We start from the raw sequence: 17,043 nt of genomic DNA, 5'->3' as shown, positions 1-17,043 counted from the left end.
TTTAATGAAAAAAAGAGAAAGAGAGAAAAAAATAACACGTTTCAAGCAGAAAAAAGAAGCAAGGAGAAGAGAATCGCGTTCGAATGAACTGCAGAAGTAGATTTTTCAAGCAGGATCTATCGTCGTTCAAAGGGACTTTTCTCGCCGTTGTCCATTTAAAAAGGTGAAATTCTTGAAACTGTTAAAGAAGCTCTACTTTTCTAATATCGAAAATATCACTAGACTTCTCTCTAAGACGTGTGTGCACACAAATAAAAGGTATTTCCGCCCGCGAAGAGACGCGGATTTTTTTTTTTTTAAGCAAGACGAGAAAAGCAAACAGCAGAACCCGATTAAATAAAACATTAGGAAATCAACACGCGTTTTCATCCCGAAGCAAGCAACGGATTCTCTTGCGTTGACTTGAGCTGGATGTATCCTTCTGGATTTGTTAATATTTATAGTATAGAAAATCCTTTCGCGCATCTTCTTCAAATTGGACGCGAGAAAGAAGTGGTAGATGAAAGGGTTGTGAAAGATTTATCGTTTCGACTCTTATAGCATCCTTTCACTTCAGATTTGACTTAAGAGAAATTGTATTAATTTGGAATCGAGAGGAATCGATATTCAGGGAAGGATAAAAAAAATTCAATCGAATTTCGATAGATTTTGAAATGATGGGACAATATTTTTCATTCGGTATTCGAGAATTTTTCTTTAAACGCAGCTACGTTATTTGATATACGTAAATTTCGATCCCAATTCGATTGATATTTCATTCGACGCGTCGCTTTCCGATGATTGATATTTAGTTTAGGGCGATATTTAGTTTTAACCGTGAGAATCAAATTTGGAAGGACAATGCGAGGGAAAGTGAGGAGAACGATGGGGTGATGACGATTGAATGGTTAAGGAGGAAACAGAAAATAAGGGAGCGTATCAGGTTCGGTCTTTGTGGAGAGGTCGCGTCGCGAAATCACGACTCCACCTTCTTGAATAGAGGCAAACGAAGCATGCAAGGGTTGATTAGTCAGTCTGCAAGCAAACACCCTCGACGACAGGATGCATTAGCGCTTAATTATTCGCCTACTGCACGCTATCATTTTTTTCTTCTCTTCTTTTTTTTCTTTCTTTTTTTTTTTTTTTTTTTTTTTTAATTTCTTTTCTTCTTTCTCCCCTCCCCCCTTCACCTTCCTTCACCCTCGAGGTATTCGTCCAATTAATCGGCCGCTCGCTTCGCCTCGCTCAAGAAGCGAACAAGGACCGGGTTGATTGAATGGAAGTGGAACTTAAAGAGGCGATGCACGTGCGATTATCAAAGCGAGGCGGTACACGGCAACGTTATTATGCTCACGTGACCATGGATAATAATTATTTAAAGCGCAACCTGGTGGCTGCCTTTCTATGTTTCCAGCGACACAACGCGAATTTCCCCGGGTGAAACGGCATTTTTCCTCTGTCGAAGTGAGAAATGAATTTCCGTGTAATTTAGAATCCGTTTGTGTCACACCGTGGACCAAAGGTTAAGAGAGATATATAGATATATAGAAACGACGAATTTCGTGGTTATCGATTTTATCGTCGAACGTGGTTTCGATGGAAGAAATTGTTTTGCTCTTTATCGAAATGGCTTTGTCCTCGTTTATGCTTATTATTTATAGAGGGATGCTCTGAAATGTATACACACACACACACACACATTCTCTAAAAGTATAATCAAATTTCGAAATATTCTCCACAGCACGGGGAAATGTATTAAATAAACGCAACGTCGCGCACGAAAAATGTAATTTGAACATTGAACGCGAATTTAATTGAACCCCGAATTCACGGTTGTAACTCGTTGGTGTAACCCGTGATACGATGTATCGCCTCGCCTGCGCATCTTCGTGGCAATTGGTGGCCAACCACCGGCGATCGAATGAAAAGGGGCACGCGAAAAAGATTCAAAAAAAAAAAAAGGGAAGGGAAATCGAAAAATGGAAGAGCTTTTGTCCACGCGTTGACCGCTGCCCCTCCAACGCGTGCTTTTTCGCTTTAATTGTTGCGATTCAGAGACAGTTCGTGACCGGGCTGGAGAAAGAGAGGATGTGTTCCTAGAAAGCTAGAAACAGGGCCGAATAAAAGTCATAAGCTCTCTCTCTTTCTCTCTAAAGTGAGAGAGGCCGGGGTTTGCACCCGGTTGGAACGGAATTATAACCGTGGACAAGGGAGAGACACATCCACCCGCCCTTTTCTTCTCGTCCAAACCACGTGACGTTGCCCTCTCGTTGCTTTATTAATTCCTCCCTTGCGCAACCGTGTTGTACACCCCCTTCCTCTTTTTTTCTCTCCTTCTCTTTTTTCTTCTTTTTTATCCCCGTTTTCCAAAGGACTTTATATTCCATCCTTGCGCCCTGCTTTAAATATGCAACACGCGCCCCCATAGAAAACACACACGTACACACACGGGCAAACGTGTAACGCACACGAGGCATCTAAAATCGCCACAAGCGACACGCGGTACAAGCGACGCGGCCCCGGAACATTGTTGCTATTGCTCGCCGACTAAAAAGGAATTGATTGCTTTTCATATTTTTTCCCTTCCTTTTTCCTCCCCCCCTCCTTTTCCATCCACGTTTCGTCTCCTATTTTTCCGAATTCACTTTTGTTTTTCCTCTCTCTCTCTCTCTCTCTCTCTCTCTCTCTCTCTCTCTCTCTCTCTCTCTGCGGCCAATTTCGACGCTTTTCTCCTTGCATTCTCTTTTTTTTTTCCTTCTTTTCTCCTGGGAAACGAGAGAGGAATTCTATGGTTTCTGAATAAACCGATAAATGGCGAAGACGGGTCGGAATGGATCCGGAGGATTGGCGTTCGATTAACTTTCTTGCACGCGACGGTATCGGTCTCTCTCCTCGGTTTCGCCTCGATACCACCACAAGGTGGCAAGGAAATTGTATTCGAAAATCACTTGGGTGTTTAGTTGTTGTTCTTCGGGTCCCGGTTTGCTCGAGAGACGTCGATTACGATGCTTGTTAGGGGAGCGGTGGTGGTTTCTTGTTGGATGGAGATAGTTTGATTGGCATTTTCCAATTGTTAGGAAGGGAGAGGGGAATTAAAAATCATGGAAACTTTATGTTTCTAATCAAAATCAATTTTTTCTCGAATACACGTGTATTTCTCGTCTCGAGACGAATAAGAAAAGTGTAGATGTATCTTTTTTTTTTACTTCTCTGTGAAAGTGATTATTATTGGCATTCGGATATATATGTATTTCTTTGAAGAAGAATCGCAAAAAGTTGAGCAAAGATAGAATTCGAGAACGAAATAAATAGATAGTGCAATTATTCGAACTTCGCCTATGAACGCGTAGAAACAGTTGGTTTTCGGAGCGAAATTACCGGTGTTACGACTTACTAAAATTAAATGTTGACGAGTGCTCGCAAATCCGTGCCTTCATATGTACCGAAACGAAATGGTGCAAAAAAATGGTCATTTCAGTTTTAAAACTTGTATCGAGGGAGAGGGAGGGAGAGGGGTTGGTGGAGGAGTGGTACGATTAAAAGTCGTGCGCTGGAAGCAGCGTTAAAAGCGCCATTAAAAACAGCGTATGAATTCCTGTCCGGTTTAATGATTACAGATTGAGGGGAACGGTCGTAAAGTTCAAACCTGTATATAGAGATTTTGTCCGCGTTTTATTTTGGTCGATCGTTGTGAAAAAAGAAGGAAGGAAGGAAGGAGGGAGGGAGGGAGGAAAGAAAGAAAGGAAACATCTGGCGTGGCCTGCGTGGATAAAAAAAAAAAAGAAAAAAGAAAAAAAATATTCGAAACCAATATTCGAACGCCGAATAGTTTTATTTATTAAACCATCCCCTTGTAATCGAGATACCGAGGGGATTGTTTCTTTTTTTTTTTTTTCGAATCGATAAAGTTTATTCCTTTGTACGAGCGTGTTTTGTGAAATTATTACTCGTGAAATATGCACGTTTAATTTATCGTTAACGGGACAATTTTTAGAACAATTCGGATCAATGGGTCGAGAGTTTATTTTTCACGGATAAACGACGCGAGTCGGATATCTCTTAATGATAATTGAAAATTAAAATTCGAATATCCGTCACGTGACTTGTTCTTTAAAATTCGATTAAAAGCGTATTTAAATTTAGGGAAATTTAAATCGTTAATTTCGAAGATAGATAGACTTCTAGATGGTGGACCATTAGAAGAGAAATAATAGACGTTATTAATAAATCTTTTTCATATTATTATGAAAAAGAAAAAGGAAGAAAAGATAAAGTATAGAAATTCTATTAGCCATTAAAAATTTGGTATACATTTGCTTACTCTTCTCGAAATCTTGCGTCTTAAATTTATTATTAATTAAATTACATAGAGCATAAACACTTTCTGTGCAACAGATTTGTTAATGTATTTGTCAATGTATTTTCTTCTTTTTATTATTATTTATATTTTTCACTCGATTCTTTAATTCATTTCGTCGACTCATTTTGAACCTTTATTATTATTATTATTCTGATAATTACTAAATTAATAAATTTGTTTAATTAATAAAACACGCATTTCCGCGAATTTCCGTATAAAATTCCACACTCCGTTCGCGCAGAATATTTTAATTATTGAATTTAATTAATAAGACACGATTCTCTTTTTTTTCCTTCGCGTATAAAAATATTTTAACGCGAAGTGGAAAATTGCCACTACGATTCATCGGATTCCAATATATTTCAATTATATTTATTTTCTTATCATTTACATTTGATTTAAAAATTATCGAAGATGATTCCGCGCCATGGTTTCGAGTTAATAGAGTTATGAGAGTTATCGCGATTCCCCTCCCTCCCCTCCCCTTCGAGATTTTACGGGGAAACTATTATATCGAGAAAATTATGCGCCGAGAATGGCGGTGAATATTCGAGTGGTAAATTATCGTTGGCCGTATTACTTTCTTTGTCCCTGCTCTCGTCGAATTTTTTCCGCTTGTTCCATTCCGCGGTTATAGATAAAGCGTTGCTTACGATTGCGAAATTCTTTGCCTTTTCTTCCCCGCTTTTTGTAAAAGATCGGCCTCTTTATCTCTGAATATTCTTATCGTTCCTTAAACGGATGGAATTCGTGTCTTTGCATCCCCAAACAACAAATTTGCGAACAATATATTTTTCAAGGAAAAAAAACTTATCTAAATTTCAGATAAATAATTAATCGTTCCTTAAACGGATGGAATTCTTTGCATCCCCAAACAACAAATTTTCGAACAATATATTTTTCAAGGAAAAAAATTTATCTAAATTTCAGATAAATAATTAATCGTTCCTTAAACGGATGGAATTCTTTGCATCCCCAAACAACAAATTTTCGAACAATATATTTTTCAAGGAAAAAAATTTATCTAAATTTCAGATAAATAATTAATCGTCTCGTTTAAAAATACTCATTTTCCAATTCTTGTAATGGTACATAATTTCCAAGTATCAAAAACTAAGGATCAAAAATCAAAAAAAACTCGTATCGTGTCCTGTCACGCTCTCAGCGATATTTAGCCAGGTATTTTGCCAAGTATCTCGAGTTATTCCTGTACTCCGAAAATAGATGGCCGGTCTCCCGGAAGGATAACCGTGTATATATAAGACCGTGGAGGTGAATCGCAGTATGAAACGACGATATTCGAGGCAAGTGGGCATCTAAGATCTCTGGGCATCGCGTATTAACGAGGACCAATTAAGTAAATGGCCCTCCCGTGAATTTTCTCGAGGCCGAAACCTCGAGGATTAATTACAAATTGAATCGGATGTATAGATATATATGTATATATGTATGTGTGTGTATATATATATATATATATATATAAACGGGCGTAACGACTGGCCGACCTCGTGGCGCATACACGGCAAAGGGTGTCAGGTTAATTAGGGACATTCGTCCCTCAAGACATCGCTTTGTGACTAGGAGGCTTAACTGGACACGATGCATCGTGACCCCGACACAGCGCACCGGCCTATAAGCTTGATCCCCATCGACATACATTAAGTGCACGGATTTCAGACGTCTATCTCTGCCCTCTGTCGAATTAAGTGTCGCCAGACGTCAGATTCCGATGGATGTCGACCTCGTTTCGATCGAGGAAAGTGGGAGGAATTTTTTTTTTCTTTTTTATTTTCAATGACGAAACTACAGGAATTGAATCGATTTTAATTTATATCTCGTTTCGTTCGTTAACTTGGAATCGAATATATCGGATATTTTGGGGGAAGAATCGATTGATTTTGTTCCATAAGATAAATTTTTTAAAATAATTAAATCCCAAATTGTGATTCTTTATATATATTTTTCAAATTGGAAATTTTTCAATTTTTAGAAGATTAGAAAGATTTTATTAAGAAAATGAAACGTTGGATTAAAATTAATTATTTTTCAATCTCGTCGCGATACTTTGCTCCCAATAAATCTCCAAACTTTGAATTTTAATTTTCAATTTTATGTTTGGAATGTTGCTGTTGCTTGCTAACAAAATATATAGTAGAAGACAAAGACAGTGAATGATAGTATGGTTAAAAACACGAGGTAAGACGATACACGCTAATGTAACGTAGGAAATTGTTGAAGATCGTGTATCGATAATTTTATACGCGTTAATTAAATCTGACAGGGAATTTTGTTAGCGGCGTATCGCGTATGACCTGCAATTTTACTACTAAATTGGATGTAATGTAGGTGTAATACCCTGGTGTATACGCAAGAAAGGATATCGAGTTAATCAGGAATATTCATCCCTCAGGGTATCGTTTCACAACTACGATTAACCTCTATTTCGTACTGGGAGCAGCGGAGATTTATATCACGAGCTTATTGTCCTCGATTTCCCTTTTCACGATATCGATGGTAATTTAATTACATAATCGATTATACATCGTTATCCAGATTATAGACGCAAAAATCCACAAAATCGGTAGAAATAACTTCGGATGGGGTGTAAAATTTCATCTTAAGAGAATCTTAAGAGATCACCTCGTTGAGTTAAATTGCAACAATTAATTTCGACGACGAGTTCCCTCAATTAAAATCGAAAACTGTTGTTGAAATTTTAACTATTGGTCAAAAAATTAACAATTTCAATTGAAATATATAAAAAATACGTGAATTTCTTCCCCTTACTATAAATACTATTTTTTCCAAGAGATAAATCCTCGTTCTTTCTAAATCCAAAATGACGTCTGAAAGAAAAAAATCGTGATATTTTTCACTTTCACCTCGGAATTCCTTCCCTCGTTTACCTGCGGATGGAAGGAACATCGTCGAAATCGGTTTAGCGTCCAATTACGAAATCGAGGGGGGAGGAGAGGTCTCGAACGAGACGCGAAATTCGCGTGGACATGTGCGGGAGAAGGATGGTGGCATTAATTCGTGAAAACTTGGTTAAGCTTTTCCATCCTCCTTTCCATCCTGCGTCCACGATACGTAATTAGAAAGGACGAGACCACGGTTCCCGGTGGTTCGGGTCCACGCCTCTCTCACGCCTCTGCCCCCGCCGCAACAACGGGGATGGGGAGGGAGGATTGTCTTGCAGTAATTTGCATTGGTTTAACAACCAGTTTCAAACTACTTGGCGTTACGTTGCTGGTGCAACGCCTATCGTCTAATTTGCAGCAGACCAACGGTATAATACGGGAAGGGAAGGGCAAAACCTTGCTCGTTTTCTTCGGCGACAGCTAGGTTTCTTTGTCGGCGGCGCCCCTCCTTTTAGACGGCGGATTTTGATCCAACCTTTGACAGAGGTGCACGTTCATGCTACTAATTATCGTGGTGCCGTGTGATTTTTGCGCGCCCTCCCATTCTCGCTTCTTCCCTGTGTGTGTGTATATATTTGTATGTATTGTAATTCCGCGTTGCGAAAAAAAATATATCGAAGTGTTTCTAGATTTGAAAATTTTCCAAGGAATTTTATTTAACTTCGTTGGATCAACGTTGAAACTTTTCGCGTTAGAAAAGGATGAGGTGAAAAGGATGTTCGATTTTGAGTAGGAAAAAGTCATCTTCCCTTTTGTTATGAATCTGCAAATATTCGCGTTGTTTCAAATTTTCCCCGATCTTTCCTCCCTGGTTCCAATTTTTATTTTATATTAATTTCGTAAAGAAAATATTTTGAGGGAATGGACGAGAGGAAATCCTTTTTTTTTTTAGCTCTCCACTAGTTAATTCTCATTTTCTTGGGAAAAGGTTAAAATAAATAAATTTTTTAAATTCGTACGCGGCGATTTCAAAGGGTAGGATATTATTAAAAAAAGGGGAGGGGGGGCAAAAATCTCCCCTCCCTCCGTGACGGGGCACAATAATAAAATGGCGAAATGGCGAAAGGAATTCACGATTTACGCGATACTTATCCTTTGATCTAAAAGAACGCGAAGAGATGAAAATCCTTTCGCAGGCGACGCGTAATTTGATTTTCGCCAGCGTGGAACAAAGAAAAACTGCTGTCACGGGGAAATAAATCCCTCCTGTCGAGTCTCTCGGTATTCAAGCGCAATATCACTTAATACAGGCTCTCTAATAATATTTTCCACAATCGACTTAACTTCTTCTTCTTCTTCTTCTTCTTCTTCTTCTTCTTCTTCTTCTTCCCAACTTCTTTCTTTCATAAAATTTAAAAAAAGGAGGGAAAAATTCTCCGAAAGATCAGGTCCGTACGCGTGAGCAAATAATCCAAGGGATTAGACTGGAATCTCGTCCGGGTAATCAAATAAGAAATCTCGATCCCGTGAACGAGATATAAGAAGGGGGGGTTGGAAAGAGTAGCTGCGAGATTTCACGATAATTCCTTCCATCGTTCCGCGGTGAAACTTTCCGAGCACTCTTTAATTGCTCGTAGAAATCTTGGCCAGGCCGAAAACTATCATACGCCACGGTGAAAAGTTTCCTCGTGAAAGGAAATGAGATGGTGGCACGTATATAAACCTCTCTCCGCGTTTTCCTCTCTCTGATTCTTCGCGCAATGGAAATCTTAGGAAATTCCTCTTGGAAAATCTTATTCCATTCTCTCCCTCCCTCTAATTACGCACACGTAAATCCATCCTTAATGTACCTTGATTAATGCGCGCTTTACGTACGTTGTATCACGATAAATACGTAAACTTGGCTGATAAAGATTCGAAATTTTTTGCAAAATATTTCCGTCGAATAATAACGCGATAATTCCTTTTTACTTTCCCGTGAAAATTTTGAAAATTTTCACTGAAATAACTCGCTTGATGGTGGAACGTAAAGTTGGAATATTTCTAAGGAATACTTTTTCTTTCTTTCTTTGATATTTTTCTTCCCTTCCTAGCCTTTCGAAAATTATGCATCCTTGAGATCTGTAAGAAAAATTAGATAAAAGTGCGTTTGATATCGATGTTCAAATGCTTGCAAAGAGATGCAAGATTTTACCAGGGATTGAAAAATAATCGATCGAGAGATAATTACATACATACTTAATATTTTTTCACGATTTTTCAATCGGTTTATAAGAGACGTTGCGTTACGTGATAGCAAATATCGATTTGATAATTTTATTAGATGTCCACTGTCACGTGAATGTCAGGCAACGGAATGAAATCTTTACGAGGACACTGAAAGATAATCCTTTTCGCTGATCAAAGGTTTCTCGATATTTAGAACTGACGTATACGGGTTACGGGTTGAAGTAGTGAGGATCAACGTATAATAACGTCATTGTGCCATTGCATTTTTTAACGGGAGCGGACAGAGATCTCTTCAAACGGATCCCAATAAAACAAGCTTATAACTATTACGTATTAACCGGTGCTTCAAAATATTAACTGGATCCTGTTTCGTAATTATATTAAAGTTTAAATGGCAGAATTTACAAGTAATTAATTCGATTAAATTTCCTCGAATAACGTTCTCAGAATAGTTGTTGTAGTCGAATAGTTGTATAAATTTTATTAATTATATAAATCATGCGATTAACTGATAGCCTGGTTAATATTATATTCGTTAATTAATTATTATTTTTAAAAATTGAGCGAGAAATAAATTTTAAAGATTATAAATCTTAATTAGTGATTAGATGCAATTTGCCTCTAATGACAATTAGAAGATTCGCTGATATTATAAATTGTGGAAAAAAAAAAAGAAAGAGCAAGGAAATATTTAGCAACGGCAGAATATTCCAGAAATGTCTTTGCAATGATATCACGGCAACGGCAAAATGTCTTTCCTGATGATAATATACGATTTACTTGCAAACAGAACGGAACAATGAAATTCTCTTACTCCGGGTAACTTGTTCATCTTTGTTATGCAAATTCGTTGCTTCTGAAAGGTTGTAGTATTAAAAAAAAAGAAAAAAAAAACGGTGCTAAAAGAGCAGCTTTAATACACGTGACTAATACGCTCCTTGCAGCGCACCTTAAACTCTCGTGAAGGGAAAATTATGGCCATCTTTTGCACTGGGAAAGAAAACAACGGAGTCATGAATATAAATAGGTGTTTCCATATAATAAACATAAAGAATACCGAATACAGAGAAATAATCTGTGGTAAAATACAAAAAAGGGGGGAGGGGAAAAAAATATTTTTTTCCAACTAAATTCCACTATTTTTTACTCTTCCTTTTTTTTTTTTTTTTTCAATGGAAAAAACTCATAAGAGTGGAAATGGAGGGAGGGGAGGGGAGGGGAGGGGTGTACAAGCGAAAAAAGGAAACATTAAAATGAACTGGACTGACAGAAGTTACGAATGGCCCTGTTACTCTGGATAGAATTATGACATCGGTTATGAGAAACGCAATAATTGCGGGGAAACGGCAGTGAAACGCTACGACAGAAATATTATTTATAGTCAGTTGGGGGGGAGGGGGAGTTGCGTTTCTCTCGACCACGAACCGTCCAAGTGGTAATACTTGTGATAGTAAAATATATAGGCGGGCAGGTTTTGTCGCATACACATTGTACCAGTTTCTTTACCGTCACGAGCATGGGGGGGGGGGATAGAATAGAATAAAATAAAATTGCGCCACGGGACAGCGATAAAGCAATTTCGTTGACGCGGCCACGAGAAGAGGATTACAAATAACGCAATTATTTCAAAATATATTTTAGTTCGTCAATTTTAGGGGGTGTGAATTTTAATTTTTGCAACAAATCGATAATATAATAAATTATTATTGTCGAGTCTTTTTAGACAAATCTTAAATAACGTTTTTTAATTTGTAAAAGTATTAAAAAAAAAAGAAGAAGAAAAGAAAATAGGGATGAAAAAATTTAAAATTCCTTCTCCTACATTTTTCTCAATCAAAATTTCGTTTCATTTATTAAAATATATATTTGTTGGACAATTGCGAGCAATAAGTGAACCCGCATTGGGATCGATTCTTCGTTAAATCTCGGTGCCTGGTGGACACGCGCGCGTATGTGTTCAGATTGAAACAACGTGAACGGAAGTTGAATTTGTCGGATAAATACTAACCCAAACCCCCCCTAATACCAGATTTCATTAAAATTCATTCAGCCGAGCAAGCTGTCACACGTGCAAGTTAAGCGTTGTGCGAGTGGAGCGGCTAATAGGCTTATAATATTACGATAAAGGATACCTGAAAATTGATACGAGATTGGAAAAACCTGTTAAAAATACTATATTCCTCGCGCTTCTATAAACACACAGTATATATCTTCTAGGATTTAATTTAAAACGAAAAAAAAATAATAATAATAATAATAATTAAATTCGCGCAAAAATCCCTTAAATTATTTAAACATAGAGAATTCTGCAGAATTATTTCGAACAATTTTATCAATTGTTAAATTAATATAACAAAAAAACAATATATAATAATTTAATCGTTTAATCCGTTCACAGTGGAATAATTATACTTAAAGAATCGAGTTTAAACAAATGGACGATATTTCCTTGTTCTTACTATTCATCGTGATAGGATAATTTTTTAAAAGGGATTTAAAATTCAACCCCTCTGTCCTTCTCTCCTCTCACCTTCTCCTCTTTTCGCTCGATATTTTCCACTCTCGAACGATTCATAAAAGGATTGCTAATATATTTAAAGTGGAAAAATTTAAAACTGCCATTTAAGACGACCTTTTAACAAACGTTTTTTAATTTCCCTCCTCCTTCCCCGGGGGAGGAATCTCGAGGCGAGACTCGGTCAAATTGCTCGAAATAAAGTGTGGAGGGGGAGGGTTCCGTTCTATTTCAGAAATTCTGACAATGACTCATTGTTGCCGACCGATATAACTCGAAACGTCGCGGCCAGGTCCCCCCTCGCTGATCCTGAAAGTATACGGCAAAGGGGGGAAAAAAATAAGAGGGATGGAGAAACTTCTTGCTTACATGGCTTCGTAATGTTTCGTGTGATTCATCGAGAGGAAATAATCGCCACTGTTATCCACGGATTCAACCTTCATTTATCTTTCCTTAATATGAACTCTCGCCCATGTCTTTTCTATCGATTAATCGTATCAATTTGTCATCATTTTTTTTTTTTATATATATATATTGAACGATTCCATATAGATAATTTCGTTTTAACTTTGTTTTTTTTATATATATATTTGATGGATTAGTTCAGTATTGGTTTCGATTGTACGTGAAATTTATATGGAATTAAATAATTGTAATCCTTAATTAATTTACTCGAGATTAATAAAATTTTGTTCTTTTATTAATTTCTTGTAGTATCTTCTTGAAACCACGTTATTTATGGAATAAGCTAAGTATTATGATATTAACAATTTGTGAGAATAATAAGTTGGATTTAATTTGAGATAATTATATAAATTTGATTATAATTATAACATTATAGTGTAAAATATAAGAGGACATAATATACAATAATAATAATTTCCAATTAATTATTTCAATAGATTTTATCAATCGAGAATCTGTTTTATCTTCCCTAAATCCACCCTCTCTCTCACCAATCTTAATTTTTTTCGTACACGGTCCATTGATGGCAGTGACATTATCGAAACCTTTCATGCACGAAGGGAAATTTATTTTATGGGAGGGGGAAGAGAAGGGGTCAAAGAACGGTTGGCCAATAGAGTGTCACGTGGAAATGTCACGGACAGGCTAAATGTGTATCTAAAAGTGTACGAACAAGGGTAAAAAAAAAAAAAAAGAAGAAGAAAGAAAGGAAAGGAGAACGATGTTCCCCGGTGATTTGTGGAAAACAAATAATTGTCACCGGTGCCAATCACAGGCCTCGTTGGTCGAATCTTGGAGGGACGGCCACCGTCTCAGGGTTGCTTCTTGATGAAAATCTGTCGATTTATTCCCCGTCGTCCCTTGTCCCCACGGCTGTCTCGCGCCAGGCTTATATATTTAAACGAATAGAGGTCTATCCCCCTGGCTTGGCTTTTCCTTTCTTTTCACCACTTGGAAATGCGGATTCCTGATCCCTTCCCCGGGAGGGGGAAAATTTAAAATTGAATCGGCCCACCCACCCCTTTCGAATTAAACCGAAAATAATACTGGAAATTAAAAATCTGGGAAAAATAACTCGCCACAATTATTCCTCTCCACTCGTTTATCCCGAAAATTTTCCATTCAAACGAAATTTCCATTTCCATTTCCGCGCACTTACGTTCACAAAAATTTATTAAATTCAAATATGAATAATCTAATCAAAGAAAAAAAAAAAAAGAATCGCTCGACTCCTTCAACGATCGTATCCATATTATTCGATTAATCGGGTTTAAAATTTTAAAGGGATTCAAAGATAAATTTCCCGACAAGATACCGATAAATAAAATAAACGACTTCTCCCGAAAGATCAACGCGTCGATCTTCTTCCATCGAGTCTTTCCCAGAGGCCAGACTCGGAAAACTCGATTCGTTAGTTAAAAGTCCTTGTTGCACGCGCAACTTTTAAACGGAAGCGGAAACACCGAGCGAAGTTCCGTCTCCGGTTCTCTCTCTCCTTCTCTCTCTCTCCGTATTTGTCTCCGCGTTATATTACCGCGCCACCAAGCGGAGGATTCGAGGAGAGGAACGGCAGACGTAATCATCGAACTTCCGAAACTAAAGGACGATCGTTACTCCTCTCGGTTGGACCGAGAAGGACCGTTGCACAACCGTCGGCTCCTGTTGTTCCATCCTCTTCCGCCCGCTTCTTATCAGCGGTCGCAGACATTAAGACGAAGAAAGGAAGAAAGGAAGGTGGGGGAGGGGGGCACTTGAAAAGGCGGTCGCGGCCTCGACAAAGGACGACTTTCGCGGTCGTCGATAATTGGACGGTTGGGGAGAGGAGAGAAGGAAGGGAAGAGAGAAAAAGAGAGGGAAAAAAATTAAAATAGTCGAGACGACAGGAAGCGGCGGTGTAGATGATACTCTCCCTCTCTCTCTCCTCTGTCGGTTTCCCTCGGCCACCCCTTAACGCACCCTTCTCCCCTCTTCCTTCTACGTCCCTATCCTCTCTCTCTTTCTCTTTCGTGCGCGCGCGCGCGCCAGTTTCGCGCTTATTATCCGAAAGTTCCAAAGTGAAACAGAGTGAAACTCTGTCGGGTGTTGAGAGAACTTTTAACAACGCCACGAAGGCACGAATTCGTGGATGTCTCTTGTGTCACGCTATTGCCACGGGGGATGGAACGTGATGGGGGGGAAGATTTTGACGGGGGAAAGGAACGGGGTGTGTTGTGAACGGGGGAAAGAAAAGGAGGGAGGAAAGGAGGGGAAAAATAATGACTGAACGTAAAACGTGCGAAGGGGGAGTTGTGATTCGAGTGACGTCGATAAATTGATCATTTTGATTGGAATTCATTGTTGGGGATCTTTTATAAAAATTATTTTTAAATATTTCTTTTTTATTTTTCAATTAATCTTATTCTTTGTTACGTATTGCTCTTAATTATAGTGCTTTTGAATATTTCTTTTTTTCTCTCTTTTTGGGGAGAAAGAAGAGGAGGAACTTGATGTTATATTTTAATTTGTTCCTTTTTAATATTTAGAAATTTTTAAATATAGTCTCGTGACGTGAACTTTGTATTTTTGTCCTCGAGCGTCCGTGTTTTTCCATTTACTGACAAAGATCTTTCAGATTTTGTTATCTTGCAGGAATTAATTTTAATAATGAAAATAAATAGAAATTGTTGTTGTCAATTTTCCTGAGTTTTTTTTTTTTTTTTTACGTCGATACATTTTTTATGTATCGATTGTTAGATAAATATTTTTGAAATCTTTTATAGAAACGCTATTAGTACAGCACCGTGTATTGAAAAAAAAAAAAAAAAAAAGGAAAAAAGGAAAACGTCACAATATTTATCGTAAAAATATTTTCCAAGCTTTGACTTGGTATTGTTACATAAATTAAAACGGCATAGAAATAAATCCAATACGGTGGTATTTTATACACGAAACAAGGGAACGCGCTTTAGGCAGTTGGCCGGGAACCGATGAAATAGAAATTTATAACGGTAGGGAGAAAGGAGAGAGAAGAGGAATGGTGGAAATCTGAAAAACTCTTGGTGAAACGCGAAGTTTAAATAAATGTAAAGGGGAAAAACAAAAGGAGGATCCTTGCGCAGGGGCTGGAAACTGGTAAAAAGGATGGAAAAATATACGCTAACAACTTGGTTGAAAACAAAGAACAAATGATAAAAGCTTCACGGGCGAGAGAAAACTTCCTACTTAATAATAATAATAACGTCGTTAGTTAAACGGGCAAAAAGTTTTTTTTTTCTCTCCTTTTTTCTTTTTTTTTTAATCGACGCACCGATAAATTGAAACAACAATACTTACACCGGAGTAAATTTATAATAGTTTGACAAGGAAAGCCAGCAATTAAATCGTTGCTCATCCTTCTCCCCTCCATACCCTCAAACTGGAACCCTTTCGAAAACGAATTTCGCCCTGGCTCGACGACAAAAGCGGGATAAAATTCCAAGGTGTAAACAAGCGGATGGAACGCGAAGAAAACGCGTGTTAAACGGGAAAGAGGAGAACGCGTTTCTCGAGGAGAAAAAGAAGGGAGGAAAAGGATGAAAACGAAGGGTGAGAAGAGTAGAAACTGGCAAGAAACAGAGAAAGAGAGAATTCAGAGAAGACTTGAGGGTGGAAGGAAGGGAGAGAGGTATAGCGAAAGAAGAGGAAGTTTTATTTCAACGAAAGCTTGGCGGAGGGAGGGGTGAAAGCGGGCAAGGACAGACGGAGGAAATACATAGCCGGATAAATACGAGGGGTTGCGATTCCTCTTTTCTGCTCCTCTTGTTTCCACTCTGATCTCCTCCCTCCCCTCCCTACTTCTCTCTCTATCTCTCTTCTTCTTTCGCTCGAAAACTCACCCCTCTCCGCTTCTATCGTATCCGAAGTGGCTTGTCGAGCGGCGACAATGTCGCATCGATTTTATCAAAAGTCCAAACACATCCGATTAAATTCAGTTAGGTGGACGTGTAGACGCCTTTTGAATCTTTATCGAGATGTATATATACGTGAATACGTGTATAGAAGGGATGTGTTTCTTAGCGGGTGAAATGGATGTCTGGAAATGGTTGGAATTTCGGCGAATTAGCGATCTCGAAGACAAGCACTCCTCGAGTCGAGTTTTATTAGAAATTCGACGACGACGAGAGCAGTTCCACGAGAGCCTTTTAATCGAAACGATAGTATTCGTGAAAGCCGGCTTGCGTGCAAACACGTTCCGCCGTGCACGTTGCGTTTAAATTTCTTGATTAAATGTATACGTAGAATTTGTTACGTTGTTCGAGAAGACCGTTTAATCCTTTCCGTGCACGGGGATAATAAAAATGAAAAGGGAAAGGAAATTTAAGAGGGATTTTAATTTTTAAATATATTTCTTGATCGAATATTCGTGCAATTTTGTTGAAACGAAATTCGAATCTCTCGGAGAAATTTTGTATCTCGCGTATATTATAGATATTTTTAATTTCGAAGCTACTTCTTAGTAGTTCCCTTTCGAAAGCTTTTCTATTATTTGATACCCGAGGAAGCTTCAATCTTCTCTCCACTTTTCTCTCTTCTTTTCGAAAAATTTCTCTGTACCGAGTTGGAAGTTCCCTTTTTTCCCCCCACTTTTTATTTCTTTCCCAATTCCCTCTTCCGAA

At 38.0% G+C, this 17,043-nt stretch overlaps 1 protein-coding gene across 7 annotated transcripts in view; it reads left to right on the top strand.

Annotated features, from left to right (window-relative positions):
* Positions 1-17,043, top strand: part of LOC726153 — a 301,298-nt gene that overhangs the window by 275,953 nt on the left and 8,302 nt on the right. The window lies entirely within an intron of this gene.

This window comes from Apis mellifera, linkage group LG14 (assembly GCF_003254395.2).
Source record: "Apis mellifera strain DH4 linkage group LG14, Amel_HAv3.1, whole genome shotgun sequence".
Lineage (NCBI taxonomy): Eukaryota > Metazoa > Arthropoda > Insecta > Hymenoptera > Apidae > Apis > Apis mellifera.
This window is presented reverse-complemented; position numbering and strand designations above follow the sequence as displayed.